Consider the following 27,634-nt stretch of genomic DNA (forward strand, 5'->3'; position numbering starts at 1 on the left):
TGACAGTTACAAATAACAGGCTACCATTAATTCAGTTCTATCAAATCATTTGTTTTATAAAAATTGGGCACGTTTTAACTTGTGGTTATTGGTAAACATTGAAAAATGTGAAATCTAAAAGAAGTCTTTATACAACCTTCTTGATTATTGTTATGAAATTTCTTTAATATGAAACAGGGAATATCTTCGTTACTATAACTATTAAAATGATGTGTTTCAGTATACGTTCCTGGCTCATGAGATTGGGATCGAATTGTTAAGACTTTTGATTGTATACCTACGTATTTTTTACGCAGTCGGTTAAACATGTCTCAATGACTATTGATATATAAATGTCCGGTGCACAGCTTAATGATACAAGTGTACTAAATACAAAAATTCGTATCGCAGAAGCTGGGTTTAGCTAAGCGAATTCCCTAAGAGACTGGAAAAATAACACATTTTTCTTAAAATCGTATATTGCATTTTTTATTTATCAAGATTTTTATTTCAAAAACTAACATTACAAGAGTACTTTTGCTTCAAACAAAAATACAATAAATATATTATCAAAAAGAATAAATTTTTAACTTAAAAAGTGCCAACAAGGAATGGAACAAATTAAATTAAAAATTAATTGACAGGATTGTCCGTATAAAAAATAAACATATTTTATACACCCAAAAGTTGTAATAGGCTGTTCACACCTTTAAATGAAACTTATTGATTTAATTTCTTGAAAGCCAGGCATATCTCTTATTTCTATACTTTAGGGTAGTTTTTATCTACAAATTAGCAAAATTAAAAGTGGCAAAGATTGTCAATCTAATGTAAAATTATTTATGGTCAACAACATTTTGTATTGATCAAATATAATAATTTATTAACCATCTCCCAAGACTTGTTTCACTTCTATATTTGCGATTCAATACACCTACGAACCAATCAGTGAAATAGGGATAAGCCTTTTATAAATGAAAACATACCACAAATCCGATATAACCTTTATTTTAAATATAAAATGTCACGACTAATGAGATTGGAAAATATGGGTCGTATGAGGTGACTAAATGTGATGTCATCTCTATTATGGATGTACAAATGTTAATTGTACACTGTCAATTGAGGCATAATATGACACATATTGAATGTATGTGCAGGGAATCTGCAATGGAAGGGTACATATAAGGTGGTGAACATTTTAAATATTTTAATTGACTGGACATCATCAACTGGATTTCAATAAAATAACAGTAAGTATTTAAATAAAATAACAGTTGTATTCAATAAAATATTAACCAAAAACGGAAAAGAACTGAATTGTTGAACAAATTTGTTTTTGTCATAAGTAGAAAATAAGTACTAGAAAAGTAGAAAATATAGACATAGTTATTGAAATAATTACCACGATACTTGAAATAAAATTGAATATCAAGAAATTTTATTTAAGAACAAAAAATTTAAAACATAAAGGAGACTTTCAATTACCTAAATATCAATATTTCGATTGCAAAGCAGCCATGGTGAATAGCTAAAGTTATTCATATACCAACGAATGACAGTAACACTCACAAAATAAAGAATACAAAACTAAATTTTTCGTAACAGATCACAACAAATTGTATGTATGAGTTGAATTAAAATTTGATATCGCTTGTGTAAGGAGTGTGTCTATGTTCGCTATAACTCGCGATAATTATTTTATCCCAGTTAAGAGCCTTATTGCCTGCTTTTTGGGCTAAAATGCTTTCGTAAGCATCTCAACTATTGTGAAACCGAACAGATTTAACTACTTTGCAGGTAGAATGTTTGTAATGTTTATATGAATAAATTAAGCTACTGACGATAGTTGCGTTGCAATCGAAGTATCGATATTTTGCGGGTTATAAGTCTGTTGTATGTTTTTTAATTATATTTTTTATAAACTTTACTTCTATTAGCGATGATATTTATTTCAATAACTGTGTCTCAACTCGAAGTCAATTATATAGTCAACAATTATAGATAGTCAACATAGTTACGGTAACAAGTGAAAAATTTTTTAATTCTATTTTCATTTTTCGTGTTTCTGACTGTACCTAAATAAAAGTGGCAGTGAAAAGCAACATTTTTCTTATAAATTTAATTTTATCTGCAATAAGGAAGAAGAAACGATAGAATATCTCCCTTGCTGGGGCCCAGTTTTAGTGAACCATCATTCAAAAGGTAAAGGTAAGCTTTTCTAACTGACCTGAAGAAAATAGTGCTTGTTATTAAAAGTTAGAAATCCTTCAACGCGCAGTTTCAACAGTGGTTTGGCATTAATTTAATACAAAACTTAACCTATCCAGGCTAGGCTAGGACCAGTTTAATGTCCGCTTCTATTTTTTGTGATATTTAGTTACCTTTTGCATTTATCATATATTTTCTACAATATAAAACAACGTATTAAACTGAAATACGTATTTTGTGCTTTTTATCTGTTTTTCATAATTTTACTGTACATCATTAAACATTTTCCCATAAAATTTTGTGAATAATTACTTATAAAAAGGTTATATATTTGTATGTTGAGTTGTTATTTTTTATCAAACATATAATTTAACTAGATTAAAATTGTGTGTGTGTGTGTTTTAATTCGAAAAAAAATTAAATACTTCTTGTATTATTCAGTAATAATTAACAAGCTTCAATAAAAGGGTATAAAATGGATACATAAACAAGCAGTGGATACAGTCTGGTGCGACCTAGTTATTCTAACTATTTAACGTATAGATTTGTTGAAAATTCCAATTTCGAAAATCGGACCCATTACAATAACTTCCCATAGTGGGATGTTAATAATTTAGCTTTGCGAAAAAAAATCACAAAAAGATCTTTTTGGCGTGAAATGACCCAAAGAACAAACCAAAAAAATTGTTCATAAAGTTAACATTTAAAAGTTGTCAAAAGAAAATTTATTTAAATTAATTCGACCAGATTTTTGTTGGGAAAATTTTCGTTTCTACTGATGTACGTCTTTTTTCTTGGTGGAAGTTTTTTTCTTGGTGGAAGCGCTCGTAGGTGCTCCATTTATAAATTAACTAGCACATTTGTATGCTTTTGTAAACTTGTTAACAACTTAGTTCATTCTATTTGAAACTTAATCCTTAAGTAATTATCTTGTTATTTTGATAGCGCTTACTCTTATTGAGCTTTCAATGAATTGTGTGAATATATGTAAAAAAAAAATTGACCCAGGTTTAATTATAGTCCTTGAGAATCATGTTAAATAAGTTTCTGTTGTTTTTATTAAGCACTTGCTAAGTAGCACTCTATTTAAAACTGACCACCTCGCAACTTATTTAAGATGATAAAAACGTGTGAATAATAAATTATAGATAAACAAGTGAAAACAAACAATTGACTGAGTTAATTGTTGAAATACCATGCATAGTCAGTGTTGATTTCTTTATCACATTACACATACAAACATGTGACACATACATAACAGAAAATCAAGTATAGTACATATTATGAAATGTCCGCCTAGTTGGCGCCCTCACGGGTAAACAGTGATGTTTACGAAAAAATGTTTCAAACAAAAGTTGTTTAATTTTCGATAAGAAACATTTTTTACATTTAAACTTTTGTTTTATCTCTAACGGTTTACAAGATGGGTCCTACGGACCCAAGACCCAATTGACCTATGATGCTCATTTACGAACTTGACCTCACTTTTTACGTCCTGAGTACGCTGTAAAAATTTCAGCTCGATATCTTTTTTCGTTTTTAAGTTATCGTGTCCACAGACGGACGGACAACCGGAAATGGACTAATTAGGTGATTTAGTGAACACCTATGACAAAATTTTTTCTCGTAGCATGATTATTTTTAAGCGTTACAAACTTGGGACTAAACTTAATATACTATGTATATTTCATATATACATAGTATAATTACAATATTATATTAGAAGAGTATTCGTACTAAGCGTTATTTCATAAATTATTCCCCTGTATTGTCATGTTAACATAAAATTTATTTGAAATAACTGATAAATAAATATCATGGTATAAAGAGTGGCTCCACAAATAAGATGTTAACAATGACCCATCAGAACATTCGTAAATCTAGGTGTACGATGGCTACGTAAGAGTTTCCTTACTTTGATGTATTGTAACTTATTTTGATTTATATTCAAATGTTTTATATTTTTTTCTTTATTATTGTAAATAGTAATGTTTATCCCTCCATTCATTGTGAGTATATGGCCATTACATGGTTATTACCATTACCAACGGAAGCGACTTACGTACACTTTCTGAAGTACTGAATTATCACTATTTCAAATTTATTTTGGGAAAAATATTTTCACCGTTATAATCAACACATGGATACCCAATACACATATACATAACTTATTTAAATGTCTCAAACTTTCACACACAGTATTATTTCAACCATCTTAGGGTTTCACCTCAGTATCTAACAGAATAAGCTTTTTGTGAATATCTTGTTTCTTTTGCCTTAAATCGTATTAACATTGTTATAAAACTTGTAGATAATAAAATTTTCTACAAATTTTGCCGGAAACTTTTTTTTTATGTTATACCGTTTTTGAAATAGAGGGCGCAGAAGATGGTGCGCTCTGCTTAACGTACTTCAGTGCTGGGTCATTATTTATACATATGTGGTATTAAATAATTATTTAACTAGTATTTAATGAATAATTATGGAAAAATACCGCATAATAGACCGAAATTCGATCGACCCTGTTTAATATTATACGGGTTTTTTCACTTAATTATCGATTAAATACTACTTAAATAATTATTTAATATCTTATATTTTGAAATATTGAGCCAGCACTGACGTACGTTAAGCTGAGCGTAGAATCTCCTGCGCCCTCTACTTTAAAAACGGTTCAACATACAAAAAAAAAAGTTTTCGACAAATTTTGTAGAAAATTTTAATCTCTACAACTTTTATACTAAAAGTTAATACGATTGAAGGCAAAAGAAACGACATATTCACAAAAAACTCATTTTCGAGACCTTTCACCTTGAATATTTAAGGACTCGCACGCGTGACCATATGTGACTTTTGAGATAACATTTGTACTATCAAAATAAAGGTGTGTACAAAAATACAGCTTGTTCCGTTAGATTCTGAGGTTGGCCAATTATTTTGCTTAAGGGTTCGGGTCATTTATTTATTTTATACTTAAAAATAAGAAAACTTTCGATAAAAATCTTGCATTAGTTTTTCTATTTCTTCTTTTTTACACACACGAAAAACCTTGAAATAAAAATTGAAATTGAATATTTAATAAAAACATTACCTTACACAACATTACCTTAAAGTGAAACCGTGATATAGGTATCTCTTAAATAAAGTAAACACTAAAAATACTTTCATCTGAATATCATTTAAAATTGTTCTAAAAAAAAAGAAAAGTTTATTTAAATATAAATTGAAAATGAATTGAATTTTTTTTTCTTCTCTTGTCAATATCAATTTCATATTAAATTGTTACCTTTTCTTATGCAAGATAATAAAGAGTACACGGAGACAAACCAAAGTAAACATTTGATTCTCTAGACTGTTACAAAACTGTTGCCTGTCTGCCAGCCTGTTTTCATCACACAAAATTTGCTATACGTGGGTTATTTTACAAAGACCAACATTGGAAACATCAAAGTGTGTTTTCGAACCTATTAGTACAATTTAATTGATTGGAATTTATAATTTTGCTAAATATAAATTATTTTAAAGCAGAATTAAAAGATCGAACTATTTAAATTAAGCTGTTTGCTTTAAAAACGTTCTATGTTGTTTTCAAGGTTGGCCTCTCTAAAATAACCTGGATATTGATCAGTTTCGATGAAATTAAATTTATTGTAAGTTAGAAGCTTATAACAATAGCTAAGTAAGAGGTGGAGACAAAACTAGTTTAAGAGAGGGTAAGTGCTAAGGAAGAACATGAAAGTGAATTATACCATGTGGTGGTATTTGTTTTTAAAGTTTGTATTGTACATCAAAGTGAACGGATAAGTATTAGTAGCATATAATGAATGCTATACATACTGACCGTAATACAACAGTGTACTATACTTGGGCCATACACAGTTTCTAGATAAATTCCTCTATGTATATGTTAAACAATACTCCCCATGATCATTTTTGGTATCTCTACCAATTACACGAATTGAACTTGTATTTGAAATTGTTTTGGCCCCTAATGGGATACCACCCGGGACATCTCAATATCTGCACTATAAGTTTAAATAAATTATTTCCAAACACAAAATCGACGTTGAAGTGTTTGACAAGTCACATTTATGCTGTGAAATATTTAATTATTAAGGAAATATAAACATATTAAGGAAATGAAAATGTAAGAAATATTGATCTTTCATCATGCTTATATATTATACCAATTACCATTGCATATCATACCCCAGGTGATACCCTATTACTAACGAATTTTAATTTCAATATCAATTCGTGTACACGGTAAGAAATGCATGGTATAGTGATACGTTTATTACAATGCTAGTATGGTATAGGGACAGATACTCAAAAAATTTGATAATACTCTATATAATATGGCCGTAAGATCCATAATTATGGCATTATTTACAATACTGTATGGTATAAATACTTTGGCGCCACTTGCATATCAGTAAACAGTTAGTTCAACTTGACAGTAACTTTTCGCCAAAAGTATTGTGGATATTACCAACTAGCATAGGTCTGACACCCATACTGACATCGGCTCATGCGCCATAGCTGTTGCTCATGGTCAATGGCTATGTTTAAAATTTTATAGCAAATCAAGATCATCGAAACCCTACAGTATTACGTTCACGCCTATACTAATATAGTGATATCGGCAAAACATTGCTTACCATGTAGAGAAACCCGGAATCATCGTGGGAAGTGTTGAGAACATATATAGAGAAATTTATCTAAAAATTGCGCAGTATCTGAGAATAGCACATTGTTGTATTGCGTTCAGTAGGTCAGGTTATATTGGCTGTTAGGTTATATTGGTTATATTGTGATGCTATATATGTGTTTTACCACCTTTCCGCTGATAATTTCATTTATCCACTCCTCAATTTCAGAGGCTGAGTGCACCTCCTTCATGCATATACCATGCATTACACCAACCCATCACAGCTATTAATTAAATTAATTTTGTTGCGACGGCGAACCCGCTACCTTAAGCATACCGCGGACAGAATTGGTTACGCCTTAACCAACTGAGCTAATATCAGTAAGATAAGCATTATATTTATAAAATACCTTAAATGCTCTAGTAATCTGCGATTGGAATAGTTCACAATAAAAATAAAAGTTGCATTTTTAAAAACAAAAGTTTCAGCTACAAAAATTCTACGTGTACTAACGTATCCTACCCTTCATACTCATTCCCATCCTTTATATTAAAGTGTGAAGACATCATCAGTGAACTGAAAGAATTATCCAATTTCCAAACATATATAGATATTTTTCTTGAACTTAAAATTTTGCTACAGTTGATTACATTTCTATTAAAAAAAAAATTAGTTTATTTTTTTATTATTATTTTTGAATTGAATGATTTTCCATTTGATTAACTATTGGGGTATTAAAATCATATTATATAACCATATGTGGATGATGGGTTAAACATGTTTTCTTTTTCAGGTTAATGATTTCAACTTCCTTGTGCAAAGTTAAGGAAGTATCGTAATCCCGGACAAATTCGTTTTGGAGTTTTCACCGGAATTGTTCATTGTTAGCATCTTTGGATCCATCCTGATAAATTTCGACGTGACGTCTGTATGTGTCTGTATGAACGAAATCGTTATTACGTATAACTCAAAAAACACAAGCCGTAGAATGTTGAAATTTTTATTTAGAGTGCCGCAATATTCATTTATATATATCTTTCCTTTTCTATATACACAAAATTCATTGGGCGTAAATTATTGTTTGAAAATTTTTGTTTAAGGTCTATTTTTGTAGCTTTCTTTGTATGTAGCGATATCAAAGGTATTCTAATTTCGAAAGAAGTACTCTGTTTTAATCTCTAAATAAATTTCGAATAGTTTAATCGTGTGCAAGGAAGTTATGTGGTGCATATTTTATATTATTTTTTTACAAGGACATAATAACTTTTTTTAATAACATATTTTCTTAATCCATATTGATGTTATATTGTATATGCTACTTCAATAATATGGACATTTTTAAATCAATTAAAGGCGTTTTCGAAAAATTCGATTTCATAAGGTTAATTAGGAAACGAATATATAACTATACAAAATATTAAAGGTTGGAAATGTAAATATTTGTATCGCGCGAACAAAAAATGATATCGACTTTGTGAGGTGTCGATCGATGCCTATCACTGTTTACCCTTGAGAGTGCAAATTATGCGCAAATTGTATAGTATGTATGTTATGGCTATATCAGTTATATAGGTGTGACATGTATGTGTGTGTAATGTGACAGAGTAATCAACACTGTCTATACATGGTATTTCAACAGTTAACTCAGTCAATTGTTTGTTTTCACTTGTTCTTTTTACGATATTGAATCCTAGCAGTAACGTATAGTAATGGAAGAGTATTATAATTTACATGCATTACAATTGCACCATTTTACATAATATAAAATTGCAATGTATGATTATAATGATGCATTTTATGTTTTACATGTATAGATACATATATAGATTTGAAGTGTCTATTATATAAGTAGTGTCCGACCGAAGGTCGATTTTTGGCCGAAGCCGAAGCCGATTAATCGGCTATCGCCACAACCTTCGGGCGAAGCCAAAAGTTTAAAAACATGATTTTAAAACTTTAATATTAAAGTTGCTCTCTAGAAGTTGATTTAGAGGTTATGATCTTGAGAAGTTGATCTAGAAGTCAATCTAAAGATGATTAAAAAATTACCTTGAAATTTATTTCAAAATAATAACATTTAGAACAATTCGTTCAATTCCGATGTTTGCTAAGAACCTTCGGCCAAAGCTGAATCCAGGCCGAAGCCAAATGTTTGATCGAAGGTGTTTTTTTTGGCCGAAGGTGGCCGAAGCCGAAGCCGAAGCTTCGGTTGGACACTATATATAAGTAATAGCATATCTAGTAATTGTTAAAGAAATACATAGGTTAGAAGTGAAACTTACAAAAATTAAAAAACCCCCGACAAATGCGATTTAATTCTTGTAAGCCGATTTTTGGAAACTTAGCTATAAAATGTTCTCAATCAAGTCGGTTCGACCGTTCAGGGGCTACTATGCCACTGAGAAACACATAGACGCACAGATAAGCTCTTTAAAATTAAAACTCTCTTTCTTAAATCAATATCAAAGTGATGGTCGAGGACATCAGATGTTATAAACAGGATTATTACTTAGAGAGTCATCATTTTTTTGGCCCAATTTTTTGAAACATTTTAATTAAAATGGAAATATTTGAGTAGTCTTTGTTCTTTTGAATTATTGTTTTGAATTACCTAATTATTTTACCATTTTAATTTTCGAAATGAATTGAGCCAGGTTTATTTGACCATTTATTTCCATAGTAATTATTTATATGTTAAAATTATATATCATGCCTTTTCCAATCTGAATTGATTTTGAAAATCATCGCCATTTTTTTTTCGGGTATGTAACCCTAAGTTTGCGCTTGAAACTTAGCTAAGAGCACTCTCCGTTTAATTACCTTTCAAAAGAATCCAAAAAAATTATAATCGGTTCATACGTTTAGGCGCTACGATGCCACAGCGGCTTTTTTTACATCCATTTTATTCATGTATTTTTTTTTTCTTTATTTTATTCGTGTATCAAATTTTAATCACGTTTTTCTAAAAACTTTCTTAAAAAGTCGATAGTCAAAATTTCTCGAAAACCTTGAAACCGTTTATCGCCAATGCTTTGCACACTTCATTTACATACTAAATACAAGTTTCTGAACGAACAATTTTTTTCAATTACTTATTTTTTAATTAGACAAAAAGTCAAAATCGGGTTTTTTTATTTCATTTTCACAAAAAATTAATTAATTAATATTTTGTTACTTCCTTCGTTCAAATTAAAGATAAACTTATGTACTTAAGAAACCTTTTTAGTTTTTTAATTTCAACGAATCAATCATGAGTTATCCTGACTGCCGGATAGAACAGGGTTGTTTTTGGGTTGACTTTTGGTTTTTACTACTACCACTGGCTAAATTTCAATTTCCTTTTTTTTTTAATGAAAATGTAGCAGAATATTCTTAAAATAATGCTTAGTAATGTACAATATGTTTAAAAATATTAAATAAAGAATGTACGTACTCTGTAAAAAAAATAACAATAATATGTGCTTTTTTGGTATCTGACCCTTGGCCTCTCTTAATTGTACAGCGTTGTACAATTCATTTATTCAAGCACTAATGTATGTGTAACACACACATTAATTACTACTAATGGATCTGTCTCGTACGTCTTCGGTTTTCGAGTGGCTTCTGCCTGCTGCTTTCAAGCATATAACATACATGTAGTAGGTACAAAAAAAGATGTTACAAAATCGGCTAATATAGCATAATGAAAGAACTCACTCGCATTTTGCTAAAAAATCATAGAATGTGTTTCTTAGATGTCAAATATCATTAGTAGCGCATGAGTTAGTGGCGCAAATGTTTCTATTTGTTAATAAACAATAAATTTTTGATTCAATGTTAAAGTTCTCTTTTTTTTATTATACTTTTTTGGTTAATGGCTGTATAATAGATTTGCTGAAGCCAGTTTTAATAAAAAAATAATAATAATAATAATAATTTTTATACATATATAACGTAATTCAAGTTGCCTATTTATTAATTTTGTATGTCAACTTTAACATTAACCGTTCCATTGAATTAATAATTTTTTGTTTATTAAAAATAGAAACATTTGCGATACTAACTCATACGTTACTAATAATATTTGACACCTAACAAACACATTCCATGAGGTTTAAGCAAAATGCGAGCGGTTTCTTTCATTTTCCTTTATTTGTAACATCTTTGACTATTAACATTCTACCTATATATTTAATTATTTTAATAAAATATAAAAAAATGTTTATTTACTAAAATTAATAATAAAAAGAGTATTTAAACAAAAAAGTTATAAAATATTTTGGCATATTCTCAAAATTCACGGCAAGATGAAAAGTTAGTTGATAATTTTTTTAAATTGATAGCTCAATTTACATAAAAAAATTTTCTTGTAAAAATTTTTACTTATACAAAATAAAATATTGATATGACTAAGTGACGCAATTACTTTTATGTACCAAAGTTATTTCGTCTCCATATAAGCCAGAGAAAAGCTTTGTTGTTACAATTCTGAAATACCCACATCGATATAGGTATTATCTAGAATATAATATGTTATAGTCGTATTACAACAATACAGGGAAATAATATATAGATTTGAAGTGATATTATGTGTTGTGAAGTGCATCGGAGTGTTCTGAAGAGTTATGTATCTAATATATAGTACATACATTTACATGTACATGCAAGTACAAAAGTACTACAGTATGTCAAAAATTTTGACGCCGAAAAAAAATTGTTTTTTTCTCTGTCTAGGACATGTGGGGAGAACTCCTAGAACCGACTTCGCTTTCTTTTAAAAAAAGGCAAGTTGTCAATTGGCTCAATAACTTACCTTTCTATATTAGCAGTCAAACAGGACAAAAGAAACCCAAGTTATTGATATCAAAAGCAAAATTCAATAATGGTCTTGATCATGACCTTGACCATTATCTTGAAGACTCTTTGAGTATTAAAACTGACTGACAATTATAAAATTTTCATTTATTCACTTTTGAAATTTATACTTTCTACACATAAATATTTTTATACTTTATCAGTAATGTACAAAAAGAACGAAAATATTTGTAGAATTTCCAGATTAAGTCCTTAGGTTAAGAATTTTCAACAGCTCTTCCAATCAATCTAAATCACATCACTATATATGTGTTTATTAAATGGTTAATAAACTTCCATTGCATCCTCCAATATTGGAGCACCATAAACGACAGAGTAACTGACAATGCATATAAATGTTTCCTGCAGTATTATTACAAGCGAATGTTGTTACAGTACCTATGAACAATTGGCTCTTGTCGCACATTGTTCAATTCCTAGACTTCACATAACTTTTATCATCCACCGATACCAAGATGTACTGACATATTCAAAGTACAAAATACCACTGAAACGTTATAAAACAAAATTTCTTTTTTCTAATCATCTCATATTTTGCTTTAGGTACATACGCTTTTCTGACCAACATTCTCAACAAATTACCATTGAGAGACATTACTTTTATAGTTAATATGACGAGCTGAATCAAAGTTTTCTTTGAGGAATTGCTATTTAAGGTTTTTACTTTTGCCTTTTTATGTATAACAATTACCTATTATTTGTATGACTCTGTACATATATGATATATTAGAGTAAACAGGGTGATTTTTTAAAAAGTTTCCTTAAATGTATTTTGCCTTAAAACGACATAAAAATCCTCTTATTTGCAAAAAAAAAAAATTAATGCAAATATTATATTAATTCAAAATATAGAACTTTAAAGTCACACAGGAGTTAACTTTGTTTATTTATTGAAACTATATATATTATTTGAAACATATTCTTGTTCTTTGCTGAAAAAAAACAAATTCTGTTTGAATAATTTTTTTTTCTACCCATCCATTTTCGGTACCTTATTTTACGATGTTTTATATGTTCGGTAAAAATTTATTTCGGTTGCTTTTTTGCGGAAAAGACCCTGGAAAAATTAATATAAAAAAAATTTAAAAAAAAAAACCAAATACAGTATTTTCCTTCCCTCTTGTATAGTACGAATTTTTTATTTTCCATTACGTTTTCGAAGTCCTAGGGTTGGAAGTGTTTAATAAATCATTGTGTATATTCCTTTAGTGTATAGTATTTATTGTATGTGATATAACAACTAACATTATAACTAGCTCAGTAACTTCAGTGACTGACTAGTAAGTTAGTTGTTGTCAGTTGTTTAGTTAGGTACTCATAGTCACTGATTCAGTTACATATCGTTCGTTCAACTATGCTGTTGTATCATATTATATTACTACACTACTATATTATAATGTATAATGTAGTTTACGTTATTGTCAATCATTATTATCATCATGTATGTTGGTTTGCTTGGTTAGTTGTGTGTCTGTCTGTATCTGTATACTATATATTATATAGTCTAGTCCACAAGTTAAAATTTATGAAATATAAAGATAATGTTCGTAAAACTAAGTGTGATATCTCGTTGGATTCGAAACAATGTTTAGAAAAATATGCCGGAAGCGTTTCTTAGAACAGGAAGAATTTCAAAAGTTAATGAACAATTAAAGATGAAAAAAGATATATAAATTTTAGTCGATATTTCAAAAAATATAAATACTTAGGAAATTATAAAAAATGGTTCTTAAAGATGAGGATATTTACATTAAAAAAGATAGTCAGTCATGAGGACTGTCGACGGAATTGAAAACTTAAAACTTTGGAATAACTGGTCTATGGCCTGGCATTTGGTCATGCCTGCAGCCTTTATTTATATGCAGTCGCATATATCTCTAAAAAATACCTATTCACAATACCTGAATAATAATAGATAATAACTCAATACTATTCAAATAGCTGTTCACATTTTTAGATAAATAAGGCGGGAGCGCAAATAAATACATTTGGATATTAAGATGTAATGTAATATAATTTTTATTTGCGCTTCCACCATTTATTTCATGGTTTTAATTTTTTGATGCGGAACTCTTAGTCTAAGATCCCAATTAGGATCGACCTTCACCCATCTGTTTACCGGATGAAAGTTATTTTTTATGAAATATAAAATGCTAACAAATATCCCTGCAATGGGTTGCCTAAAAAAATGTGGTCCAGACTACTTTTAGTGAAAATATCAAGAGTAAAATTTTTAGAAATTTTTCACTGACTTGCAAATCTTACGAATTGTGATCTACTCGAAAGCAAAAGCCATAAAGAATATGCAGCAGCTATGTTGTCTGCCTTTTTTCGTTCACTATAATCGCATTTATACAGGTTGTGAATAGTAATTACGTTCATCTGTTAATTCATTGACTCGCATATATAAATAAAGATAATTTTATTGCAAATACGGTGCTATATGATTGTCCACAAAATCAGTCAAAAAATAATGTTTACAAGCTTTCCCAGTTTTGATATTTTTATTAAAAGTTGTCTGGACCATATTTTTTAAGGCAACCCACAACAGGGATATTTGTAAATATTTTACATTTCATAAAAAATAACTTTCATTCGGTAAGCAGATAGGTGAAGGTCGACCTTAATTCGGATCTTGTACTATCTCAAAAACATTTTAAAGAGGACCAAATTGTGAATCTAAACCATCCTCACATCCACTTGTGAGGATGAGGATGAGGATGTGGTGTATTCTGATCACTTTATTACCGTTGGACATTTATCTTCAAGTTAATTTTTCAACAAGTTACCAATTGTTAATTAACAAAACTTTCTTGAATTTTTCGAAAAAATGTTAATAATTGGCGTAAAATTTTTTATCTTCGTGTATATGTATGTATATCCTTAACAAGATCACATCAAAGGAGTTTGTTATAAAGTTATACTTTGTTTATAACAACTTTTTAAGTTAAGAAAAAACGCATGACTTCTATTATAAACAAAGTAAAAAATCATTAAACTCTTTTGACGTCATATATGTAAGAAGGGCTCCACAAATTTAAAAAATTTTAGACCAATTATTGAAACATTTATTTTAGTAAACGATGAAGACGAAAATTCGAGAAAATTTTGTTAATCAATTCGTTAACTTGTGGAAAACTAAACTTAAATATAAATTTCAGAGAGAGAGAGTTTTTTATTGGAAACTTCTTATTCTTGAAAATATTTTTTTAATTTGAAATTTCATAAATATTAATAATTTAAGAAATAAAATCTTTGATTGTTTATATCTTCTGCAAATTTTTATGTACTATAAACGCTTCCAGCATATTTTTACGATCATCATCTCTACATTTCACCTATTTGAACTTGCTGACTAGACTAAAATATTTTATTAGGGTTATCAAATTTATGTACAGGATATTTTAAAAGTTCATTCACCAGACAATTTAAATGTTATTGTTTACTTTGTAATACGTGAAACATCATTGATACTAAATGAGTTTTCCATTAAAATTTTACTCAAAATCGAAATACTCAATAACAGATTAATGGTAGTGGTTTAGCGCGTGTTTGTTGTGAGTTCCAACACACATCGTTTTCAGACAACATATTTTCTCAAAAACGGATGTTTCTCATAAAAAAGTACCTAATGATTGTCATCAGCCATTTTCAGGCTCATAAATTTTTTATTTTTCACTTTCGTCGAAAATCAAAACATTTTAAAATTGAATATAATTTTCGGAACTGCCGTTTTGAGATCAAAAATTTGATTTCCTCTATCCTTTATAACTTAATATATAAAAGAAGCATATAAAGTAAAAGCTTTTGTATGATATACTTTTTCACGGATTGAACATAATTTCAAACAAAAATTTTTGCAGTTCTACAGTAGAATAACTAAAAAAATTAAGTGATATTAGTAAAAGTAATGAAAAAATTTTAATTATAGTTATTATAATTTTACACTTATTAATTAATTGTTATTAAAGTAATAAAATGACACGATGTCGTACGTTGACGGGTCGTAAAGAGGGTGATCGTAATCGATCATTAATGCGTGATGATCGGAAACGACGAAAACAAGATCAAGAAGAATTATATTTTTATCGAGATGATATTAGTTTTAAAATGTATGCAGAAAATTTTGAGATTGCCCAAAAGAATTTGAATTTTGAAGTATGTAATGTATGTCATCGTCGTTGGTTTGATTTACAAATTAATAAAGATGGGTTTTGTTGTATTTCTCATAAATTTAAAATAAACAAGTGAAACAAACAATTGACTGAGTTAATTGTTGAAATACCATGTATAGACAGTAGGGTGTCCCTTAAATTTCATGTTCGAAATATTTTTACGCATACCCTCTTAAAACTTTAGAAATGACCCATTATTGCCTAGAAAAAAATATTAGTCAGTTTTATAAACGGTAACCCGTGCCGACTTGCGATTGAAACTTGTCCATACAAGTTACACTGGTAATGCGATGTGACCTGTAAATACGTGCTTATTTTGCCATTTCATCAGTGATTTTTAAGATTAGTAGAGCGCTATTGTTTATTGCATAAAGATGTCGGTTGAATTACGGAGTGATAAACAAAATATTTTCCTTATTGGACTGTCTTGCCATCAAATAAATGGTGCAAAATTACCATCTAATAGACAAGTTCTCGCTGTCTTATTTTACAATATTCGCGAAGTCAAACTAACTGTCAGTGAAAGTGCAAATCTTGTGATTAGGGAGTGTATTATATTTTGGGAAAAAGCAAGAATTCCTACAAAGGCTTTTCCAAACTGTGTGAAGAAACTTGTTGATTTATATCATGTTTGGAGAGAACTGCAAAAAAATTGTAAGAAAACTCAAATTACGTTCAAAAGCCGTGAAAATAATTTTAAAATTGACCTCGATAACTTATTTTATTTTGCACATGCTGATGCCTTTGAGAGAATGAAAATAGAGGAAGACAAAGTATTTTTAAAGAAACAAAGAGAGCCAGGTCGACCGGGATGTTTAGGTGGTATAGACAAAAAATTGGCGGATAAAGAAGAAAGAGCTAGGCAAAGACAATTAGAAGAAGAGGAAAGGAGTGTAAGACAAAGAGAGTTATTAGATGTGGCATCTACTTCCGCTACCAATAACTTGAAATGTCTAGAAGATTCGGACGAAGAACAGATTTCGATTTCTGAACTCAACTTGCCAGACGTTCCCTGCCCTGAAAAAAGTTCAAAAAGAGGTAGAAAGAATCTCATAACACCTAAACTTGTCGCAGCTTTAGATCGATGCCAGTTAAGCATAAGAGATTCCGTTTACATTCATCATGCGGTCGTAGAAGCGTTTGGTCTGAGCAGCGATGATTTCCCTATTAACAAATCTTCGATTCAGCGAATTCGTATTCGAGAATAAAAACTGACTTTCAAAACAATATACCTGACGTAGTCACTGTTCATTAGGATGGAAAACTATTACCCGGAATGGATGTACGAAGTTCAAAAGAAGAACGTTTGCCAATTATTGCTTCATTTGACGATAGAGAACAGCAACAGCTTCTTGCAGTGCCAAAACTAGAGAGTTCTTCTAGAAAACATCAAGCTAAAGCTGTATCAACTGCTCTCTTTGACTGGAACCTTCATAATAAAGTACAAATAATGTGGATGATTTTGTATCAGAAAAGAGCAAACAATTATTTGTATCAGAAAAGAGCAAACAATATTCTTCAGGAAGATGTATCCTCCTGGGATGATAATGCTGCTTTTCTGGAAGCAAAAAAAATGAATAAGTCGTTTGAAGGTTGTAAATGACACTGCCGAAAGGGCTGTCAAATTAATGCAAGATTTTAACGGACTTATCACGGCTGAAGAAGAGCAAAAACAATTCTTGTTGCGCTATGTCCAGGAACATAGAAATTTGTAAAAAATCCACACTAAAGAGAAGTTAACCTAGCTGATTTTTATTATTTTATGTTTTTAAATAAAGATTAATGTTTATCTTATTATATTTTAACTTTTATTCACTCAATTTGTTACATGTATATTAGTTTTACAGCAGACCGAAATATCCGGACAGAACATAATTTTTTATAAACTTTGTAGCTCGGTCGGCACGGGTTGCGATCATGCTAGAAAGATGAAATTTCATATTTGAGTATGTTTTAGCATTTATAAAAAATATAGAGGGTATGCATTTCAAATTTTGAAAAAATAAAAAAATATGTCATATAAGGGACACCCTAATAGACAGTGTTGATTACTCTGTCAAATTACACATATACCTATACATGTCACACCTATATAACTGATATACTCATATAATACTGCAATTTGCGCATAATATATGCTTTCACGGGTAAACAGTGATGTTTACGAAAAAAATTTTCAAACAAAAGTTGTTTAATTTTTTATAAGGAACATTTTTTACACTTAAATTTTTGTTCTATCTCTAACGGTTCATAAAATGGGTCCTACGGACCCAAGACCCCCGTGACCTATGTTGCCCATTTACGAACTCAACCTCACTTTTTATGTCCTCAGCACGCTATAAAAATTTTTGATATCATTTTTCGTTTTTGAGTAATCGTGATGACAGACAGACAGACGACAGACGACAGACAGACAGGCAACCGGAAATGGACTAATTAGGTGATTTTATGAACACCTATACCAAAATTTTGTTCATGGAATCAATATTTTTAAGCGTTACACACTTGGGACTAAACTTACTATACTATGTATATTTCATATACATGGTATGAAAATGAATTGAATATTTTCACAGCGGATAATAAAATGGATCCTGGTTTACAACATGATGTTTTAAAGAAATAAACGTTTGTTGAGGAACAATTAAATAAAAAATATTTGTCAATAATTGAAGTATAATTTTATTTTAGAAATATATATTTTATATGATACCATTCGCGAGCCATTACAAAGTTATACTTTTAGCTAGTAAAAATATGGACTGATATACTGATATTGGAGGATGAATTGCAATTGATTGTGTAAAAACAATTATACTTTCCATTATATGATACACATTTCACATGTGATATTTCATTAAAAACAAGTAAAACCAAACAATTGACTGAGTTAATTGCTGACATACCATGTATAGTCAGTGTGGATTACTCTGTCATACAAGAATATTAGTTATTATGTATTACAAATACATACAATATGTCACACATACATAACTAATATTCCCATATAATGCATACTATAAAATTTACGCCTAATTTGCGCGCAACAGTGATGTTTGCGAAAAAATGTTTCAAACAAAAGTTTAATTTTTTATAAGAAATATTTTTTACATTTAAACTTTTGATCTATCTCTAACGGTCTACAAGATGTGTTCTACGGACCCAAGACCCAATTGACCTATATTGCTCATTTACGAACTCGACCTCACATTTTACGATCTGAGTACGCTGTAAAACTTTCAGCTTGATATCTCTTTTTGTCTTTGAGTAATCGTGATGACAGACGGACAGATGACAGACGACAGACGATAGACAGACAGACAACCGGAAATGGACTAATTAGGTGAATCTATGAACACCTATACCAACATTTTTTTCGTAGCATCAATATTTTTAAGCGTTACAAACTTGGAATTAAACTTAATATACTATGTATGTTTCATATATATATACATAGTATAATTACAATATTATATTAGAAGAGTATGCGTACTAATGCGTTATTTCAACAATTATTTATTTCACTGTATTGCCCTGTGAACACAAAATTTATTTAAAATAACTGATAAATAAATATTTATTTATTTGAAATAACTAATAAATGGTGGGATATGGATAAATTTACTGAATGATTGACTCCTGTTTATAATTTACAAGTTAATCGATATTTCGGCAATAATTTTCTGATATTTTAAGAAATAAACAGATTTGCTGTTTAATTGTGAGTTTTATTTTCGATAATTTCAATTTTTCCAATATTAATCAACAAATGTTTAAAATAAATATTATATTTAACAAAGGCTTATTTAGATGAAGCAGCGTGATACATTCTGTAAACATATTTTTGTGTGTTAGTTAGAATGAAAAGTTCAAACATATATTCGAAAATTATAGTATTTACTTTTAGATTTAGATAAAAAAACATTTTTTTTAAATATAAGCTTTATTTACTAATATAATTGACCAACTATTAGTCAATTATTAAATTCAAAATCTTCATATTTTTTGCACTACATATCTTTAAACTTTTGGTGAAAATTGTTAAAATTCGTTGCAAATAAGCCCTTGTATTACTTGTAGAAAATGAAGCATTTAAGGTTGTTATTGATATAACAATATGATTTTTTATGGGATTGGGCTCAAAGTGTTCGTATGAGTGGGGAGAGCAAAGTCATATTAATGGAATGAACTATATGATGGCGTTTTATGCAAAAGTTATTTAATGTTTTATATGCACGATTCTTTTTTCTTTAATGTTACATAAATGAACAACAGTAGCCAATTATAATCTTACAATTAAGAACCAACTATTAAACTTTTGCTGGCAACATACATATATTCAATTAGATTAATAAAACGAAATCTAATATTATAATATTAATTTACGAAAATTAATATTGTATATATCCTACGGGTAGTAGACAAATACGTGTGAATATCAAATATCACATGTATGTCAAGTTAGCAAAGTTATTCCCGATTAAATAGGCCAATAATTAGCCGCTATTTACCCGTAAATTAACCGGGGAAAAAAAGTTTCCGCTCTTTCCATAAAGGAGTAACGTGATGTTTTCCTAACAAAGTTGACAGTCAACTTTATTTGGAAATGAGCTCATAATAAGCCGCTATTTAACCATAAATCAACCGAGCGAGCAAAAATTATTCCTTTTTCTACAAAAAAGAAAGCTAATGTTTCGCTAACTTCATTAAAAAAATTTTATAATTAAAAAAAAAAAAATGATGGAATATTCTCATCGTTAAAATTTTTTTGAAAGTAACCGTTAAATTCAGTTAAGATAAAAATTGTTTCGCTAAGTTGACTGTCAAGTTAGCAAAGCATCAAATATCTCCGTTATGGAAAGTGCAGAAATTTTTTTTTTCCCCCGGTTAATTTATGGTTAAACAGAGGCTAGTTATTGGCCTATTTCTTTAATCAATAAAAGTTGTGCTAACTTGACATACATAAATATCACACACAAGGTGTTGGTTGTTATTTGATGTCCAAATTAAATCAACATAATCGTAAGGGTATATCTGGTAATTTAAGTTGTTATGTACAAGTATGATATGAATGATGGTATATACTTATATAGCCAATAATAATTTAATGTAAAATAATATATATAATTGTATGTATATACTCATTCAAAACTACAACGCAAAAGTATTTTAGAGCCTAGTAGATACTCTAATTATTTATTTTCTGATAGAAACTCATTGTATTAGCTCAGAAAATTTAAACATTTACGATATCTTGTCATCGGACTATTTTATGAATCGTTAGTTTATAACAAATTTAATCTGGTTGTAAAATAACTATAGATTGTGCTCGAACAATAAAATTTTCAATCTAACGCTTTATTTTTCGTAGGTTTATGAACTTACGAAGCCGTCAGTTTATAAACGAACATACACGTTATCATCTAATTACGCGAGGGTGTTTGCAAAATATTCCTCAAAAATTTTTTAAAATGCAAAAATTTATACTAAAAGGTAAAATAATTTTATTTTCTATCTTCTTTCTTACATAATATCTAACAAATTTAAAAATCTTAATCTGGAGGTACACTCGAGTACACCATGCGTTTTTGAGTGAAATTTAAAAGTTGTATTTAAACGACATACAATAAAACCAACTCTCTCCTATTAATTAAAATAATTACAATATAATTTGATTATATTTAAAATAAGACACACTTTTTATATCCAATTTATTATCATGTACGTATAAACAATCTTTTTATATTAAATACAAAGATACTCTAATATACCTAATGATTTATAATAAATTTTCATATTTAGGGGAGTACAGTATTTAGTATTTTTAACCCCCGAACTAAAAAAAAGGGGTGTTTTCAGTTTGACCGCTATGTGTGTGCGTCTGCCTGTGTGTCTGTGGAATCGTAGCACCGGATGGACCAATTTTGATTTTTGAGGAGAGTGTTCTTAGATATTTTCAAATGCGAGTTTAGGGTTCCGCAGCCGACAAATTTGTCGGGGGTTTTTTAAATTTTGTGAATTTCACTTGTTTTTCAGTGACGTCTTCATAGAACAGTTGACAGAGGTCAACTTTGTTTTTTAAATGGGACTACATTTTTTTCTAGTAGACTCTTGTTCTTAGTTGCAAAAAACAACTACTTATGTTTAAAAGAACATTATTCTAGCTCAGCTTTCGATACCTGATTTTACGTATTTTTAAAGCGAAAACTTTTAACAGCATAGCAATATCCATTTAAAAAAAATTATTTATTTTTCAATAAAAAATTAGAATCTGTAAATATGATTATTATTTTGAGAAATGATTAAAGATTTTCTTGGTAGAATATATTGCGTGAAAATACCTGAACTCAGGTTTTTCAGAAGTTGAATTCTAAAAAAAAGATTCTTTTTTTGCTTCAAAGAGCAAAAAATATCATTTAAAGAAACTGAATGCTGTACTTACATATTTTTATTCAATTTCTTTGTCTTTTCATTTCTTTGCAATTTTTTATAAAATATATCTATCTATTGATGGCAAGCCTTAAAAAAATCATTTTGTAAATTTCATTGTATAAGCATTATTTAGAGTAAATAAAGAGAATTGATTATGTACAACATATTATACAGATGCTCTATTTAATATATGCATGTATACGATGGTTTTATTTATACCTAGTTAAGCATATACGTCCAATTAGTATACCCTCATTAATTTCGTTTTATACACAAAGATATACATTCAACAAAGGCAATATTCTTGTTAGAGATACTTACAACAAATTTGTCTTGATTTCTTTATTTTCACAACATCATCGATATGTTCGATTATAATTTAAAAAAATTATTTTTAATTTATCGATCAGCTCGATAAATTTAAAAATCCTCAGATTCTCTACATAAAACATATTAGAAATACAATACGAAAGAATTTAGTACTAGGCATCAAAATTTACATTAATGTGTGTTTTTAAAAATATAATAACGAAAATGAATTCTCCTTATAAAACTGTTATTCCTACATACAATAAACTTTTTTGAGAATGTCTATATAAAAAAAAAAAAATATCGATGAAAACTTGTGAGTCATGGTACAACCATGTGCGAACCATGGAAAAAGGTTATAATGTATCGTAAATCACATGTTTTTGTAACTTGTATTACCCCACCCATTGTACCTGAAGGTGCTCTCTTGACTAATAATTATTTTAAGTTCCCTCTAGAAGTAGGAAAAAATTTGGTTCAAAATCCTAATTTTAAAGTAGAAAAGATCTCACCATTTAAGCCAGAAATTAAAAAATTGTGCTTTAAAAAAGCAGTTTATTTTTTCATGTTTGGCCTCTGTCAGTTAATTTTAGCATTAAATGAAGAACATCTAACTAAATTTTTATTCGTTTTATAGTTTATCATTTTGATATACCTCCTAAGTATCCTTCAGAATTTTCTAGTAGTTTTTGTTATAATAAAAAATTCCTAATTCAATAAACACTAACAGTAAAGAATCTACTAAACTAGATTCTCTTTCGTTTTGTTAAAACTAAACTTCAGTAACACGTCCATTTTGGTAAAAACGCCATAGTATACAAATATAACTTGAATTAATATTCAGAATGTATCTTCACTTTATTTCTTACACTTCACAATATTCTATTTTATTTCAATTACGTATAAAAATTTTCACCTTGGTATTTACAATGTATTCTTGAAAGAAAATTAAATAGATTCGCTCATGCGATGCTTGTACACGGAGACATTTTTCCAGTCTAATATTTTTAGTTTGCATTGCTATTTTTAGTTTACATTTGTAGTTTCTTACGAGTGAGTCTTGCCTATAATATTATACAAGATTATTTTCATCTGTAAGTTTGTGTAAAGTACGTATACGCCGCCTACTTGATCGACTGTTCTTGGAAGAATCCACAGCTTATTATGGTGTATAATCAAAATAAATTATCTATAAATATATAGGAGACTTTCTATCTATAAATATATAGGAGACTTTCTATAGATATAGATAGATAGATAGATAGATAGTCACTCATCACGATATCTCTGGAACTATAAGACCTAGAGACTTGAAATTTGGGAGGAATATTCCTTTTGCCAAGTAGAGGTCAGCTAAGAACGGATTTTACGAAATTCCACCCACAAGGGGGGTTGCGGGGGTGTTCATGAATAAAAAATTCATATTTTTCAATTATGGCTTTTAATAGTTCAAAACTTGGTCAGAATGTTTTAAATAACATTTAGAAATTTTTTTAACCTTCGGAGGGTAGAAAGGTGTAGCGAGAAAGTGGGAAGGAAATATCGAATATTTACAAATATACCTAAGTGGGGTATGAAATAAAAGAGCATGACGTGTACATTACAAAACTGTTATCCAACGCAAGGAAATGTGGAGGGAGGGGTGCAAGTGGGGATGTTGCCCAGCAAAGCGGGTATATTTTACGCCACGCAAAGCGGGCGGGTAACAGCTAGTTTTTCTATATAGTATGCGTATTTAAGATGACGACACACTCATATTTTCATTATTTATAGGAATATCGATTTGAAATTTGGCACGGTCATACAGATGGGTCACATTTATTGAGATATTTATCCGAAATCATAACTTTAAACTCAACCTAGTACAAATTGGCAAATAGGGGTGATTCTTTTAATTTTGCCTATGGACAGAAATGGTTAGAGATATCGAAAAAAAACTATTTGAAAAAGAAGCTTAGAATATTTTTGATACCCATGTACCCATGTTCATGACAAAATTCGCATTTTTAAATGTTTCATTATTTTAGTCTTTATTCAATATTCAAATATTTCAATATAGGTACTTGTAATAATTCTGAGTAAACACCAAAATAATGAAATAATTAAATGCGAATTTCGTCATGAAAATCGGTATATAGGTATAAACAAATATTCTATGAAACTTACTCCAATAGTTTCCAATCTTTAAATACATATCTTTAAAGCATCTCTGACGCTAGACAAAATATTAAGAATCGGCCCTATTTCTTAGTTTGTAGTAGGCTGAGTTTAAAATACTGATTTCCGTTAGGCATCCTAAAAAATGTGACCATCACCCTCTATGACTGTCAAAATTTCAAATCGATATTCTTATAAATAACGCTAATATGAGGGTGTCTCAATCTTAAATGCGACACACTGTATAAAACTTTCGAGGTAAACATCTCCGTGTTCCTATATTATTAAATGGAAAGTAGCTGTTAATCGAATTTCCTATTTAAACATGTGATTTAAATTTTAATAGAATTTATTATTATATTTATGATATAAAATTCTCATATGGAAAAACCTTTTCTGTCACTAACACACTTACCCAGATACCATGCACATATGAATGTACCTACATTTATTACACATAATGTATACAATACTTGCTAACCACACCTGTTACACAAAAACATATGTATAATAAATATATAAATGTACCTACTTATATTGCAATCGATAATAATGCTAGGGAAATTATTGAACCACGTAACCATTTTATACGATGGTCAAGAGTACAGAGTGTACGTTAAGAAATTCAGGACAATCACATACAAGCAGAGATCTTTTCAAAAATAGACATAAATCTGAAAAACGGTTTGTGGTTTACTTTGACTATGATAATTACAAAGAGAACTAGCGGTATCCACACGCTTCGCCAAGCAATTTCAAAATTGTAGGACGTAAGATGATCAAAAATATTTCCAGCTTACAACTTTTACAAGGAACAAAGTCAAAGTATGTGGTTATAAAAATCTAGTAATGGTGGTTTCTTGAGAATATCGGATATAAAAGAAACTCTGGTATCTTGTTATTTATTAATTTTTATTTCTCTCATTATTTATTTATGTTTTCTTCATTTAAGTTTTTAATCAATATTATTATATATTTATATACATAATCGAATATATAAAAATCCGTGTCACGGTGTTTATGCTTATACTCCTCCAAAACGGTTTGGCCGATTTTAATGAAATTGTTTTCATACATTAGCTAGGTATGAGCATAGGTTATAAAGTGGGACAAATATGGATCACTGTTTTCTATTGCTAGCTACTATGGTGGGCTAGCATAGTAGCTATTAATGAATAATTAGAGCTCCAGGTGCTAATTTAGATTAATACTCGTTGACCAAAAGTTATGATCAATTAAATTAATTTTAGGTGAAACGAAGTTCATGGGATCATCTAATAATAATAATAAATAATGGGATAAGTTAAATAAATATATAAGATATCCAAGTATCATTAATATTAGAATTTCTCAAAACACCACCATTGCTAGGTTTTTCTAAGTAAAATACTAATTTTGATATTTTTTGTAATTTTGTAATTTGCTAAGTTACACAGAGTTTATAAACAAAGGCGCTTTTATAAATATACGCGCTAATAACAATTCTATCCTTAAAAATATCATTATTTATTTATTTATAATCGCGGTTTTGATTCCTTAGCTTTAAATTTATTAAAATATTTTCCCTTAAACTGAATAAATCTATTTTACCGCTAATATTTATTTTATTGTCGTCAAAATTTTGTAGATTTTTAAAGTTTCCAATGTATACAATAATTGTAAATGGTTAGTAAAAATAAATTGAGAGGCTAATTTAAAATATTACACACATTGTTTTCATAAATTTTTAGGGAAAACTAATACACGTCCTAATGTAATATCGTTCTTTATCAGATAATATGGCTTGCTATTCTAGTAAAAAGTAATTATAAAAATTTGATTTAATTAGCATTTAGTGTGTGCTAGTGGTGCCCAATGCGCCCTATGTAAAAAGCCATTAAGGCTTTATTCAGAAGAATTTCCTTCTAGCTTTCCAGATGATTTCTAAAGAGTTGGTAAGGTTATATTGGCTGTCCACGAGGGACACACTTTATATTTCCTAGGGCCGATTGTGATACCATACATGTGTTAAACCTCCTTTTCCACTGAAACTTTTATTTATCAGCTCCTTAATTATTTTGAAGGGCTGAAAACAATTCCTTCATGCATATACAAAGCACTGCAACAGCCCATCAAAATTATTAATTAATGATCCGTTAGATAGTCCATTTCATCCCGACATTCCCTTCATCCAGAAAAGAAGAAACATTTTCATCACCATCATTTAATGAATTTCCAATTTATACATTCTACATTGATAGCGGTACAGTAAGTTTTACACGTATTAAATTTCATAGAGCATTAAGATTAAATATTAAAATACCACTAATTTATACTAAGATAGTCACACCTACAGCTACGTTCCCACAAAAATACAACCACGTATAAACTTTTATATGATCAAAACATCAAATAAATTTCATACCCTAAAAATGCAAACTAAATTAAGCCATTAATTTTCCTTTTTATAACACATAATATTTTTACCAATGAAATAAAATTACATGTTAACATGAATTTAATCGATTCATGAGTTTATCTTGAATAAGAAAAGGTATATAACATAAGAAAAAAATAAATTGAAAAAAGTACGTGATATTTTCTTATTACCCGCGATGACTTTACCTTTTAACCCTCCAAAAATACACTCTAATTCATAGTTCGAGAGCCAATGATATGTAGGTTTATATTTTTTATTATATTGATTTTTATAAAAAATCTATGAAAACGTTGAATAGAAGCACTTAGGTGCAAATTTTGTAAAAGTTATAAAAATAAGTTTGGTTTTTTGACAAAGTTTGGATAATCTATCTACATAACCTATTTGTTTTCATGCTAATGGAAATGTTTTCGACGCAAGAACTAAGTAGTTAAGAGTTAAGTCAC

This window comes from Chrysoperla carnea, chromosome 1, assembly GCF_905475395.1.
Source record: "Chrysoperla carnea chromosome 1, inChrCarn1.1, whole genome shotgun sequence".
Taxonomy (NCBI): Eukaryota; Metazoa; Arthropoda; class Insecta; order Neuroptera; family Chrysopidae; genus Chrysoperla; species Chrysoperla carnea.